We start from the raw sequence: 15,516 nt of genomic DNA, 5'->3' as shown, positions 1-15,516 counted from the left end.
ATATATAAAAACCTCAACAATTAAAAACCATACAGCACATACACATCAAACATGAAATATAATAAGTCTGGGGGAGATGTCTTAGTTCCCCCATGCCTGGCGATATAGGTGAGTCTTAAGTAACTTGCGAAAGACAAGGAGGGTGGGGGCAGTTCTAATCTCAGGGGGGAGCTGGTTCCAGAGGGCCGGGGCCACCACAGAGAAGGCTCTTCTCCTGGGGCCCGCCAAATGACATTTTTAGTTGATGGGACCCGAGAAGGCCAACTCTTCAGTTCTTATGTTATCCATTTTTAAGCATCATCCTAAGCATCATCAACATTCTAATGCTGGTCTTCACTTACAGGCCCATGAGGAGACTTGTAACAAATGTGAGCACACAGTTTTTTACATGGCACGGCACAATGGTTGCCTTCATCCATTCCATCTTGGCAGTCGGGTTTCCCATTGCAGACCAAAGTGTAATTGACACAGGTATCACCACACTGAAACTCATAGCTATGGCAGCTCCTGGGCTTACCTGGAAAAGCAAAGAGGACTTCAAGATTCTAGTTTTAGCACAATTATATATAAAATAACCATTGAAATCTAATGAAGCATGAGCCAAATTCAATGCGACTTACCCTTTGATTGATTTGGAATGGGTATGGGGAGAATAATACAAGTCATCAAAGAATTTGGAACTTTGTTGTTTTAGATGTTGATAGAAGCGAGAATGCTCCATGCATAAAAATAGAAAGATATCCTAACTGGAAGAAATGGAAGAAGAATGGCTGGAAACTGATGGAATTAGCAGAGATGGTCAAAACCCTGTAATGTAATATACAACACGTATAAAATTGTAAATAGAAATAAGAATCTTTAAGTTAAAAACAATAGCCTTAGATATGAAAAATATATAATACGACAAGCTGTATTACTGAAATTATATTTGGGGGAGGGTGTTTATGTGAAAAATTTCAATAAAATGTACTTTGAAACCCCCCCAAAAACCTTTGACTTTGGGATTTGCTGATTAGACAAGTATGCTCTAGAAAAGGCTAATCCATATTAAGTATGCAAAAGTAGAAATTTGAGGCTGCAATGTTATATTTTATTCTAGTATGCAGAAAAGAGAAGTTGTCAGTAGCTGTTCCCTTTCCTCTTTAACCTACAGTTCTCTCTCTCTCTTCCCCTTCCCTCTTTGCCCATTGTTTCCATTTCCATTTTTATTTTATACTTTGATAAGTTTAATAAAGTTGTATTTTTTTTAAAAAAGGAGAACATGAGCGCAACAATCTGGCAAGCACAAATGGAAATAAATGGCAACAGCGCATGGTGAGAATGAGGTGCCCCACAATATCCTTAAATTTCAACTCCATAGGACATTAAACTAAAAACATTTAAAGACTAACATAGAACTGCTGTCATTGTAACTTGGCTCTTGTTTTGCAGCACTTCTCTCTGTTAAGCTAATGCCTCCTAAGAAAGACAGATCCCTCCCACCACTTCAAAAAACAAGACTATTGCACCAGCTACCAAGATGGAGAAAGTTTACATACATCCAAGCTCATCAGTCCCGTCTCTGCAGTCACGTTCCCCATCACAATTCCATTGATCTGGGATGCATTGTAATGAGTGGTTGCATTGCCATTGATGGGCACCACATTGTTTCTTTGGAAATCCACAGTCCTGTAAAAACCAACCAACCAATCAATCCATCCATCAAGAACTTCTGCTGTACAACAATGAAACATTTGAAATACCTGGAGATTTGAGAAAGCATAGGTTCATTAGTGGGTTGCTACCGGTATGGTAAAGGACGGTGCACCAGTAGCAATCGTTGCGTTGCGCACCTTTGGGTCTCTTGCATGCGCATACCCCAGCATGGGTTTACATCTGTGCATGCACAGGGAACAAAATCTCACAAGGGGACACACGAGATTTCGGTGTTTTTTTACTTCTGCCCATGGAAGCAAAAAAATTACCTTTTTAAAAAAACTAATATTTTTATTGGTTTTTATAATATAAAACACATACACAACATATGACATATAACATGTGCTCAGTGATTGCGCCCACCACCAGACAATCAATCACACCCCACCACTAGTTGGGGGTATTTCTTGTATAAATCATTTAAACCCAAGAGTGAAATATTTCTTTACATATTATAGAGTGATTCCAACTTGTTTCTTATAACTTGGTCTCGGATCCTACTCGCCATATATCATCTTACCTTGTCCCATCGCCCCATCAGCTGTTGCAAATCAGTTTCATTAGTCAAATTCATCCCTTTATCCGTAATCTCGAATTGAATGGGGTCCACCATATACCTACACCAATTTTGCATTGTCCATTTTGCCGCATCCTTCCAACCCAAGACTATTACCGCCTGAGCGCTTTCTATCGCTGCTTGTTTTATTTCTCTGTATTCTCCCATCTCACTACTTTTTACTAATACTGCCATTTCCTTAGTAATCGTCCATCTTATATTTAATATCCTATTAATATCCTCTTGCACTTTTTGCCAAAAGTTCTGCACCACTGGGCATTCCCAGAGCATATGCATAAACACTCCTTTATCTTGGCACCCATGCCAACAGATACCTTTAACGTTCTGCTGAAAGTGTGCAAGTTGAACGGGTGTGTAATACCACTTATGTAATATTTTCCTTCTCATTTCCCTAACCCTTGCATTCTTGATTTTCCTTATATTCTCTACTGTATTTTCCATCTCTTGCACCTCTACTTGTATCTCATTTCGCCACCATTTAGTCAATCCTTGGATCACATCCCTGTCTGACTTCACTAACATCTTATATATATATTGGTTGCTTGCGCCTTTGTACCCTCAGTTTTTTCTCTTATTATTTTCTCTAGCTCTATCTCCTCCCTAAATAGTGCTTCTTTATTCTCCCTTTCATTCAGATATTTACATATTGCATTTATTTGTAGCCATCTTCCCTTACCCAACCAACATTCTATACGATTTCTACTTGACAAAAAAATTACTGAAATCTGCTGGAAGTTTGTCCTTGGAACAAACTTCCAGCAGACGTGGTAGATAAATCCACAGTAACTGAATTTAAACATGCCTGGGATAAACATATATCCATCCTAAGATAAAATACAGAAAATAGTATAAGGGCAGACCAGATGGACCATGAGGTCTTTTTCTGCTGTCAGTCTTCTATGTTTCTATGTTTCTATCTTGCACACACACGCTGGGATGCATGCATGCGCATGCATGAGATCTGAAGCGGCGCAAGCGGCGCACCAATAGCGGCGGTAATGGGAATCCGCCCCTGTATAGGTTCTCCTGCTTGAGCAGGGGGCTGGACTAGAAGACCTCCAAGGTCCCTTCCAGCTGTATTGTATTCTTCTTGCCTGCTGGCAACGTTACACTGACTTGGCTTAGAGATGCTTATACTGCTGTAGAAAAAAATGCTATCTGAGCCGTGATACGGAGAACTTGGGGGCAATGAAAACAGGCACAATTAAGAAGAAACCTGGAAAATGTGTTTCTGGGAAGGGACCTTTTGATTTGCTGAGAAGTCTGCCTATACAGACTGCATATCTTTAGAAAGAAGTACAGTGGCACCTCTACTTAAGAACTTAATTCATTCTGGAACAGATTCTTAAGTAGAAACGTTCTTAAGAAGAAGCAATTTTTCCCGTAGGAATCAATATAAAAGCAAATAAAGTGTAAACCCATTAGGAAAGAAATAAAAGCTCGGAATTTTGGGGGGGGGGGGAGGAAGAAGAAGAGGAGGACAGTCACTGCCGAAGAAAGAAGGTGAGGTGAGAGGAATCAAAAAAATTCAAAACTTTAAGGCTTAAAAAAAACAGAGGGACTCTGAGGCAGCGAGGAGAAGCACGAGCCTCCCAAACACCCAGTGTGAGGCTGCCTCCCATACACCGGCTGCTGCTGCTGCCACCTGCTGCCTCTTCCTTCCCATGCTGAAGGGCTCCCTTCTTTTCTTGCTCACTTGCTTTGTAGCCAGGGCCTTTCCTTCGCTGTGGTGACTCCTTGGCTGCCCAGAGTCAAGGGAGAGTTTCTTTTCTCTGGGCCCTGGCAGAGGTTTATTCCCTCTCCAAGCGCCCAGAGAAAGGAAAATACTTCATTCGCTCTGGACTGCCAAAGCCTCCTTAAGCGCCACCGAAAGGCTCCTCTGGCAGCCCAAGATAACCAGGATTAAAGGGGGAATGGCAGGAAACTAGCCAGGCCTTTGTGCCGCTTTCAATTTCCTGGGAAATTTTTCCGGGCTCAGGTTCTTAAGTAGAAAATGGTTCTTAAGTAGAGGCAAAAAAATCTTGAACAACCGGTTCTTAGCTAGAAAATTAGAGGTGTTCTTAAGTAGAGGTACCACTGTATCTTAACATCTCTAGCAGTTTGGAGGCATTTGGTACCTATTATTTGGAATATGTCGGGTACTAGCAGTGACCGTAACCATAAGTATTCAGAAATAAGCATCCCACTTTTTTTTCTTTTTATGGTCCTGTATTCCCTTATATTGGGATGGAGCCGGGGCGATTGGATGGAGCTGATCATTTACTGGCCGGATGCCCTTCCTGATGCCACATGGAGTTCACAGCAGATATTTTTTCTTCCTGCCCTGATAGAGAAACGCCTGCCATTGCCCATGACTGAACTCTCAGCCTCCTCAGGGTCAGGCAGTCTTCTTAATCTCTAGGTGACCACCCCACTGCTTAAGCATCCCACAATTAAGGCTACTTAATTCTCAATTAAAGGCAAGGACTGCAGTGGAGTATCCCAGTAGCTTATTCCATCTGCTGAGTGGTTGAGATGGCACCGTATTGTCCTGTTTGCCCCCAAAGGGACAGCTAGCTTACTTTAGGGATTTCACCATTTGTACCTGCTCGTCTGACCCGTCTTTGCAATCCGTGTCCCCATCACAAAGCCATTGCTTCAGGATGCATTCTCCACTTCCGTGGCATTTGATTTCATCGTGGTAGCAGGAAGCTTGTCTGGGGGCCGGGCAGTCTTCTTCGTCGGAACGGTCCTCGCAGTTGTAATTTCCATCACAGTGCAAGAAAGTAGAAATGCACTGCCCGCTTTTGCATTGGAAGTGCAGGCCATCGCATTTGATCTGGGCTGCAAGCAGATAATGATGTTTAACCTTCCCGTGTTTCACGCCTCCCCCGAAAATGTATCCAGACAGCAGGAATCAATTAGTAAGTAACAATAGCTTTAAAGATTATATAAAAGGAATGCTATTTACCTTACATGGTAGAAAGGTAATACGTGCAGCAAAAGATTGATGTTCCCTATTTAGCCATGACATTGTAATACTGTGTTTCCCCCAAAATAAGACATTTATTTATTTATTTATTTGTTTGTTTGTTTGTTTATTTATTTGTTTGTTTGTTTGTTTATGTCCAGTATTTATTTATTTATTTACTTACTTACTTATTTACTTACTTACCTACTTACTCACTTACTTACTTATTTATTTACTTACTTACTTACTTACTTACTTACCTACTTACTTACTTACTTACTTACCTACCTACCTACCTACTTACTTACTTACTTATTTACTTACTTACTTACCTACTTACTCACTTACTTACTTATTTACTTACTTACCTACTTACTCACTCACTTACTCACTTACTTACTTACTTACCCACTTACTCACTAACTCACTTACTTACTTATTTACTTACTTACTTACTTACTTACTGTCATCAAAAAAGGCACCAGATCTTATTTGGGGGGGGGGACACTCACCTTACTTGCGCATGTCGCCCCCCAACTCCTTTTTGCTGTCAGAGACCTAACTCTAACCCTAGCCTTGCTCTAAGACAGTGGTTCTCAAACTTTCTAGTGCCGCGACCCCTTAATACAGTTCCTCATGTTGTGGTGACCCCCAACCATAAGTCTAGCACCAATTGTCCCAACAGAGCTTTAAGCTGATTGGCAGGAAGGTCAGAGAGACACTCCCACTGTAAACGCCTGATTGGTCGGATTGTAAAAATATGTTCCAAGACACCAGAATAGAAACTTAGTTCCTAACACCATGGGAAATTTGTCTTTTCCCATGGTCTTAGGCGACCCTTGTGAAATGATCATTCGACCCCCAAAGGGGTCCCGACCCCTAGGTTGAGAACCACTGCTCAGGCTACCTTGTGGAAACCACATTTTCCTAGTTATATGAGTGCAGAACAAGAGTTAGGAAGCCACTGGTCTCGGCCATAAAAGAGTCACAATTATTAGAACTGGGGGGGGGTGCTTCTTAAGGGTTCCCCCAAGCCCTCTGTTAAGTTCCAAATGTGGTTTCCAGAAGTCAGCCTGTGATCTTAGAGCAGACAGCTGTTAAACATGGTGAGGAGTCTTCCGTAACACATGCAGGACAAACCAAGTCATGTCTTATTTTGCATTTGTAGGCTATGCCCCTTCCCCCAAGTAGCTGAGGGAAAATATTTGGTAGAGATGGTGTGTATGGTGTGGTTAGAAACTAGGAGAGTGTCAGTTCTAGTCCCACTTTAGGCTTGAATCAAGCTGGATGGCCTTGGGCCAGTCGGTCTCTCTCTCTCAGCCTTAGGATGTAAGCAATGCCAAATCACTTCTGAAATCTTGCCAAAAAATAACAACAACCCCCCCCCCCCCCAAAAAATGTGGAAACTAGTCCCAACAGCCTCCAGGACTATAGGGCAGTGATTCCCAACCTTGGCAACTTGAAGATATTTGGACTTCAACTCCCAGAATTCCCCAGCCAGCGAATGCTGGCTGGGGAATTCTGGGAGTTGAAGTCCAGATATCTCCAAGTTGCCAAAGTTGGGAAAAACTACTCTAGGGCACCAAAATAAAATAAAAGAGTTAATATGAGATGGGAAAGGCTGTCTTCACTGCGTGTAACTAACAACCTGATATGGGAAAAGGGTTTTCTCCAGAAATCTGAGCCCTGAGAAATTTAGGCAACTTAAGTCAATGTCACCACTTTAAATTTGGCTCAGAAAAACATAACACAGCCAACATAACTCTGTGAAACTTCAGACTAAGTGTAGATTCCTGTTGATTTCTTTTTTCCAAAGCATCCCAAATAGAGACCATTGCCCTCATCTAGTGAAGAAGTTATTAGGTAGAGTTGCTCACCTTGTTGGGACTCTATGTCTAATAGCCTATACCTCAAAGCTTGATTGCCTCCAGCCACTGAAGTGCCCCCACAAGTTTTCATCTCATTCAGTGACAAGGAGAAATAGAAATGGGTATCGCTAGCATTTATGTTGCCTTTGCCTCAACCCCCTAATCATTTAGCCAAGTAGCTTCAAATGTACAGTGTTCCCTCGATTTTCGTGGAGGATGGGTTCCAAGACCACCTGCGGAAGCTGAATTTCCACGAAGTAGAGATGCGTAAGTAAATACACTATTTTTGGCTATGAACAGTATCCCAAGCCTTCCCTTAACACTTTAAACCCCTAAATTGCAATTTTCCATTCCCTTAGCAACCATTTAGATTATTACATACCATGTTTATTTATTAAAGTTTATTAAAAAAATATATTTATTAAAGGCAGACGAAAGTTTGGTGATGACATATGACATCATTGGGCGGGAAAAACCGTGGTATAGGGAAAAAACCCGTGAAGTATTTTTTAATTAATATTTTTGAAAAACCGTGGTATAGACATTTCGCAAAGTTCGAACCCACGAAAATCGAGGGAACATTGTATTTCAAAGAATTTCCTATTTGTTCCAGCTACAACCTGCCTAGAAAACCAATAATCTAAAAACCGGTTGTTCGTTCTTAGATGTCTGTCTTTCCTGCCCTGGCTTACCACAGTTTTTTTCATCTGCCCCATCAAAGCAGTCTGTGTTCCCATCACATAGCCAACTCTCCAGGATACACACAGTATTGCCATCACAACGTAAAGCACAGAGGGGGGTTGGCGTCCAGCAGTTAAGTTCATCAGAGCCATCAGGGCAATGTTGTATCCCATCGCACCGATACTTCTCATGTATACATCTGTGGTCACTCTGGCACTGGAAGACCCCTTCAAGAGAGACACATTACAATAAATCCTTATATTCAAGCATTCAGAATTGCAGGTTTCTTTTTTTTTTCCTTATTAAGCTGATCTCAGCATAGACTATTTACAATGCCAGTTGCCATGTTCAGGAAGAGAAGATTTTAATCTTTTACATAAGTAAATCTGGCTTTGATGCGGACTTATTTTTATTATTATTATTATTATTATTATTATTATTATTATTATTATTATTTATTAATTTGCATGCCGCCCCTCTCCGCAGACTCGGGGTGGCTTGCAGCAGTGATAAAAACAATATACAATAAACAAATCTAATCTTGAAGGCTAAAATAACAGTTTACATTAAAGACCTAAAACCCCCATTATATAAAAAGCATACACACAAACATACGGTACCATACATAAAACTACATAGTCAAGGGGAGATGTCTCAGTTCCCCCATGCCTGACGGCAAAGGTGGGTTTTAAGAAGTTTACAAAAAGCAAGGAGGGTGGGGGCAATCCTAATCTCTGGGGGGAGTTTGGTTCCAGAGGATTTAGCCACATGTATCAAGATTGTCTATTTCATTAGGTTAAGAGTTGCTCTGTTTGCTCGTAACAGTGCATATGATGCAGTATTTGGTTTATTTAATCATTACTTAAGTCATTCCCCATTTAAACCCCCTGGCAATACCTGGAACAGATACATCATCTTGGGGACTATCATCATTTTTAATTTTCTTATTTTAGCCAATCTCCTTAACCTTTTCTCTTTCCAGGTCCTCATCTGTTTTAACATTCTCCTCCATATCTGTCTATAATTAAACTCCACAATTTTTCCTGGATTACTCAATAACCAAATCCCAAATATTTCATTTTCTTTAGTCCCAACTTCAACCCTGATTCCTTAGAAACATAAAAGATTGAGGGCAGCAAAAGACCTCATGGTCCATCTAGTCTGCCCTTATACTATTTCCTATATTTTATCTTACAATGGATATATATTTATCCCAGGCATGTTTAAATTCAGTTACTGTGGATTTACCAACCACGTCTGCTGGAAGTTTGTTCCAAGCATCTACTACTCTTTCAGTAAAATAATATTTTCTCACGTTGCTTTTGATCCTTCCCCCAACTAACCTCAGATTGTGTCCCCTTGTTCTTGTGTTCACTTTCCTATTAAAACACTTCCCTCCTGAACCTTATTTAACCCTTTAACATATTTAACCCTGCTGTTCTGTTTAAGAAAAGTAACAAATCTTCTGTTCCCGGGTCACCCTGACCCGGACCGAAAACTCTTCATTTGCAGTGCTTATGTTTGGTCTTTTTGAAAGCTTTTTTCACTTGGAAAGTAGTCTGAACATTTCTGCACACAATGATATGAAAATTGAAATGAAAAAAGTAAATCTTATTGGTTTATTTTGCGGATATAATGCACGCCCCCCCCATTTTTGTGAAATTTTTTTCAATTTATGGATAGTTTTGCTTGCAAAATGCATTCTATTTTACTAAAGTTGGTATGGGATTGGTAGCTTGAACATTTCTGAACATAATGATATGAAAATTGAACTTGAAAAATTGATGCATATTGGTTTATTTTGTTGATGAAATGCATGCCCCCCCGTTTTTTTAAAATAGTCTTCACTTTATGGATAGTTTTGCTAGCAAAATACATTCTATTTTACTAAAGTTTGTGTGGGATTGGTAGCTTGAACATTTCTGAACATAATGATATGAAAATTGAACTGGAAAAATTGATGCATATTGGTTTATTTTGCACATAAATGTATGCCTCCCCCCGTGTTCAATTATTTCAATTTATATAAAAATTATGCTGTTAATTTCAAACTTACATACTTTTTTTTAGTAAAATGGATTTGTTTCATAAAATTAGTCCTCTGGCTACAATGTGGTTGATTTTCAAAAGGATATTCCAAATATTTCTAGACAAATATGTATAAACAGTGACAATAATGGCACATAGCAAGGCCGGGGGTGGGGGGTGGCCTTTTTGTGGCAAAAATAAACCAATAAGAACCATTTTTTTCAGTTCATTTATATTTTTCTTATATTCAGAAATGTTCAATTTAGTATATCAAACCTTTTGGGGGGAAATTCCTTAGGGATTTGTAGCCTTAAAAAAATAGAAATTGACACGAAATTAAAAAAGGATGGGGGGGGAGGGGCTTTTTGATCAAAATAAAAATATAAGTCTCAATTTTTCCAGTTCAATTTTCATATCATTATGTTCATAAATGTTCAAACTAGTTTTCCAGTTGAAAAAGTTTTCAAAAAGATCAAATTCAAGTACCTAAAAAAATTATTTTTGGTCCGGTCATATACGAACAGAAACAGACTCGAAGTTATGATTTTTTTTTGCCCAGAAAACAATTAGCCACCACCCCAAAAATATTTTTTGATGATCAGCATTGTTAAATTGAGTAAATGAATGCCTAAGATTTTAAAGAATATTTCGGATTTGGAGGATAAAAAAATAAAAAGTGAAAATGGTTGCAAGCAGCCGAGGGGGGGGGGGAGGCCTTATTTCTGATATTAAAAAACCAATAAGAATCATTTTTTTCAGTTCCTTTATATTTTTCTTATATTCAGAAATGTTCAAGCTACCAATCCCACACCAACTTTAGTAAAATAGAATGCATTTTGCAAGCAAAACTATCCATAAATTGAAAAAAAAATCACAAAAACGGGGGGGGCGTGCATTATATCCGCAAAATAAACCAATAAGATTTACTTTTTTCATTTCAATTTTCATATCATTGTGTGCAGAAATGTTCAGACTACTTTCCAAGTGAAAAAAGTTTTCAAATTGACCAAACATAAGCACTTCAAATGAAGAGTTTTCGGTCCGGGTCGTATGTGACCCGAACAGAAGATTTGTAACTTTTTTTGCCCAGCAAAAACTAAGCCCCCCACCCCCCAAAAAAAATTCTCATAGAGAGAACCCCTGAAATGATGAACCAGCATGAAATTTCAAGTTTCAGATATGCAGGGAAAATTTTTTACAGGGACTCAAACTTGGCTTCGGGTCGCATACGACCCGAACAGAACAGCAGGGTTAAATGTTTCTATCATGTCCCCCCTTTTCCTTATGTCCTCCAGACTATACAGATTGAGTTCATTAAGTCTTTCCTGATACGTTTTATACTTAAGACCTTCCACCATTCTTGTAGCCCGTTTTTGGACCCGTTCAATTTTATCAGTATCTTTTTGTAGGTGAGGTCTCCAGAACTGAACATAGTATTCCAAATGTGGTCTCACCAGGGGATATAAGGGGATCATAATCTCCCTCTTCCTGCTTGTTATACCTCTAGCTATGCAGCCAAGCATTCTACTTTCTTTCCCTACCACCTGACTGCACTGTTCACCCATTTTGAGACTGTCAGAAATCACTACCCCTAAATCCTTCTCTTCTGACGTTTTTGCTAACACAGAACTGCCAATACAATACTCAGACTGAGGATTCCTTTTCCTTCTTGATTTCTATCTGCTCTCTCCCATTTAACAGACTTCTGGGAGTCCACATGTACCATATTTTTCAGAGTATAAGATGCACTGGAATATAAGATGCATCTTAGTTTTGGGCGAGGAAAATAAGGGGGGAAATCTGCATCTACCAGGTATTCATCTGGCTAGCATCCTTGATCTGACCAGCTTCAGCACATTATTTCATCCCCTAGTTAGGGCTGGAAAAATCCTTCTTTAGGGAGAGTAACAATGAAAAAGATCTGGGAAGATCGTTAGCACCGCTTTAGGGCTGGGGGGGAAAAGCTCCCCCCCCCCCCCAAAAAAAGCTACATTCAGAGTATCAGGCTCTTTTAGGAAGGAAAAAAGTGCATCTTATTCTCTGAAACATTGGAACATCATCTTTCGGCTGTGGAGAGGAGGGTGTTTGCCCAGGTTCACCTGATGCACCAGTTACAGCCCTACCTGGACAGCGAGTCATTGCTCATAGTCACTCATGCCCTCATCACCTCGAGGTTCGATTACTGCAACGCTCTCTACATGAGACTACCTTTGAAAAGTGTTGGGAAAATTCAGATCGTGCAGAACGCAGCCGCAAGGGCCATCGTGGGGCTTCCAAGATTCGCCCACGTTTCCTCAACACTCCGTGGCTTGCATTGGCTGCCAATCAGTTTCCGGTCACAATTCAAAGTGTTGGTCATGACCTTTAAAGCCCTACATGGCATTGGACCAGATTACCTCTGTAACTGCCTGCTACCGCACGAATCCCAGCGACCACAGAGTTGGTCTTCTCCACAGAAATATGCAGAAAACTAAACCGTAAAAATGGAAGACACCACTACAGTAGTAGAAAGCAGAAGAAACTACTCAGACCCAAGATTCTTCAGCAGACATAGACCTAAAGATCTAGAATCTGTGGGAATTAGCCTTGTTTCACAAGATAATATTCTCCTTCTTGCCAGGTGTTTCTCCCAGCTCGTTATTGACCAAAACAATATTTTTGCAGTTCCACTGCTATCTCCTAAGTCACATTGCCGCCACCATCTCCTACTTCCTACTTTGTTGTCATTCCGGAATTGAGGTGATGAGTGATATTAATGTGCCATGGATAATATAAAACAGCTTTCTGCCTTCCTTCTGTAATAAGGATTCCTTAGAGAGGTCAAACTGTTAATAGTGGCTGTACCAGCTTTTAACTGACGTTAGGCTAACTCAGCAAGGTGAGAGAGAGAATAGCGTTTCCACCCATTCTGGGTCCTGCCCATCCCTGTGTAGCCCAGTCTCCTAGAGTTCCACATTCCCTGCAGGCTTTTCACAGCCACCTATCAACTCACCTCTGGAGGTTCATGTAGATTATTTTTCCTCCTTCTGTTGCAGCTCCTGGCGAAGGAAGGAAAGGCTGTTATTAGTACCAGTTTGCTCTTTCTGTACTTGCCCTCTGCTCTTCCCACGTCGCATATTCAACTCCTTCCTATCTGAGGGGCTCATCTTCTGGCATTGTTTTGATGCTTTTCTTGGGGTTTTCTTACTAAGGATACTGGAGAAGGCTGCCATTTCCTTCTCCAGTAGACCACATTGTGCCACCATCCCCCCACTAGGACCTGTCTGATTGGGTGGCCCTGCACAGCATAGCTCATTGCTTCATTGAGCTTCGCAAGGCAAAACATTGATCCCTGAAGAGGGTAAAAGGGGTAAAATACATACCTCTAATTCCTGGAGGAGGCACTCCAAGCTGTCCGGGGTGTCCTCCTCCAGGCTGGCCAAACCGGCCAAACTGTCCTGGGAAGAATCCTGTGGACGACAATGATCACATTTTCCATTAAGGACACCAGTCCCTGCTGATTTGTGGGAAAAGAGCCATTGCACCAGAGCTTGGGGGCATGTGGCTAACCTAAGTACTTTCTCCCAAGGGCCGGGTGTCCCCCTGCTCCGCTGCCCAGAGCGCTCCAGCACAGCTCAGTCAGGTGAGGAGAACTAACTAGGGGGACACCACCCCTCCCCAACTGAGAAGACTTTGTCTTACTTACCCAAGGACTGGAGGATCTCTCCCATGAGGCCAGGTCCAGGCTGCTCCCTGACCTCACTTCAGTGGACATTGCATCCTGCAAATGAAGATACGGAGGCTAAATCCTAAACTTTCTGCATCCCAGTAAGATTGAGAAAGGAGAGGGTGCATCAGGCCCTATGGGCCAACAGCAAGCCTTAAGGTTAGGGCGATGCCTTCAGTCCTGATGGGAGGGGGAGAAAGTTTTTGCAAGCCTTAAGCTTAGAAGGATATCTACCATAATTACTCCCCCTCCCATAAGGAGTCAAGGCATCGCCGAAACCCTAACGCTCACCCTCTGCCCCCCTACCAAAGGTTTCTTACCTCCGAGGGCTCTCGACCCCAGATTGTATGGATCGTCACTCTGGGGGAAGAAAACAAAGGGGACAAAGATCAAAAGCAGCCATGGCCCATTTTGCAAAAGTGGCCATGTGGAGGCTCCCAGAGCCCTTCCAGCTGGCCTGCCAAGGGGTTTGGCCTGCCAGTGGGGCTGCCCTGTGTCACCTGTCCTATGACACAAGCAGCAGCAGCAGAAGCAGAGACGCCTCCCCTCTGCACGTTTTTTTACCTACCCTGAACCCTGGCTGGTTTGTCCATCCTGTGGGTTCTGAAATGAGAAGGCAAATATATCTATTGGCATAATTTCTTGGCAGGATGTCTGCCATTACAGTGGGTAGGGGGTCTTACCAGTGGCCTTACCAGTTCCTCAGTGGACTCCACAATAGGGGAGAGCCCTGGAGTCCACTTGCTGGGTATGTCCATCCTGGGGAGAGAACGAAGGGCCTGAGTCATTCTTCCGTTGGCCAAAGTAGAGGCAGAGGGTAGAGATGCCTCCCCTCTTGTAAACCTTACTCCTAGCCACCTTCTTGGGGGCTTCAGAGTCCCTCAACTGAGAGGACACTCACCCCACGAAGGGCAGGTCCCTGCCGGACTTTATTCCACTGGGGGTCCTGGCAGCCCCAGCCATCGACACCTGCAAGTAAAAAAAATCCAAAGAGCTCTTCTTCAGTTTTCTAGGCTGGCCTAGTTCCCCCCAGCGGGATTTCCACCCTTCCCCCACCCAGATTTGAGGAATGGCCACCCACTGGCCACGTTGCGGTACCGTACTTACCCCAGGAAATATCTCATCTCCTCCTCCTCCTCCTCCTCTTCCTCCTCCTCCTCCTCCTCCTCCTCCTCCTCTTCCTCCTCCTCCTCCTCCTCCTCCTCCTCTTCCTCCTCCTCCTCCTCCTCCTCCTCTTCCTCCTCCTCCTCCTCCTCCTTCAGTGCTGCCCAAAAGAAGAAGGTGGCATGTGAAAAACATCCATCTCTAGCTGAGCCTCTCCTTTCTCAGCCTGGCCTGTCAGCCTGCCCATCTTTTTGCCCCTGAAGGCCCCTCTGCATGAAAGCCATTTTGGGGAGAGGATCTTACAGACTCTGCAGACCTCCAGTGGTGCCTAGAGATGGGCAGCAACCACCACGGGGTGGAAGGCCGTTCTACCAATAAAAATGAATCTGCGTGCACAGCTTCAGCTGACCAGCGGCAGTCACTTCCGGGATTACAGATCCGGTAATCCTGGAAGTGACTTTACATTTTTAAATTTTAATTTAATTTTTATTTTTTTCAAAAAAAGATATCGACATGCTCTGGGAGTGATTGACGAGCCAGCAGTTTGCTGTTTTGCTGGTTCTACAATCAACCTGCCCACTTCGTCTCTCCCTATATAGAGAGTGGAGGTCTCACAGAATCGTCTATGGGGAAGCTTTGATTGTGGTGGTTCCTATCGTAGCTCAGAGCGAATAAAGCGTTTCGCTTCTCTGGGCACGTGGACAAAGAAGCTTCTCCCACCGCCCAGAGAAAGGAAAGGCTTTATTCACTCTGGGCAGTACAGAGCGAATAAAGTCCAGGCTACAGGCTGCTTTGTGCATGCCCAACAGCGAGGAAGCAAGCAGCAGGGAGAAAGGGAAGGGCTAGGCAGGAAACATAATATTGAATTTGGTTTACTTATTGTCTGACAATTGCATTAATAGGAAGA

At 42.3% G+C, this 15,516-nt stretch overlaps 1 long non-coding RNA gene across 1 annotated transcript; it reads right to left on the bottom strand.

Annotated features, from left to right (window-relative positions):
• Positions 1–379: 379 nt before the first annotated feature.
• On the bottom strand, positions 380–7,866 carry LOC139162123 (uncharacterized). Its single transcript, XR_011558241.1, has 4 exons — positions 7,783–7,866; positions 4,857–5,095; positions 1,539–1,668; positions 380–517 (listed from the first exon to the last, which is right to left on the bottom strand). It is a non-coding gene; the product is annotated as an uncharacterized lncRNA (long non-coding RNA).
• Between the last annotated feature and the right edge of the window lie 7,650 nt (positions 7,867–15,516).

This window comes from Erythrolamprus reginae, chromosome 2, assembly GCF_031021105.1.
Source record: "Erythrolamprus reginae isolate rEryReg1 chromosome 2, rEryReg1.hap1, whole genome shotgun sequence".
In the NCBI taxonomy this organism is placed as follows: Eukaryota; Metazoa; Chordata; class Lepidosauria; order Squamata; family Dipsadidae; genus Erythrolamprus; species Erythrolamprus reginae.
This window is presented reverse-complemented; position numbering and strand designations above follow the sequence as displayed.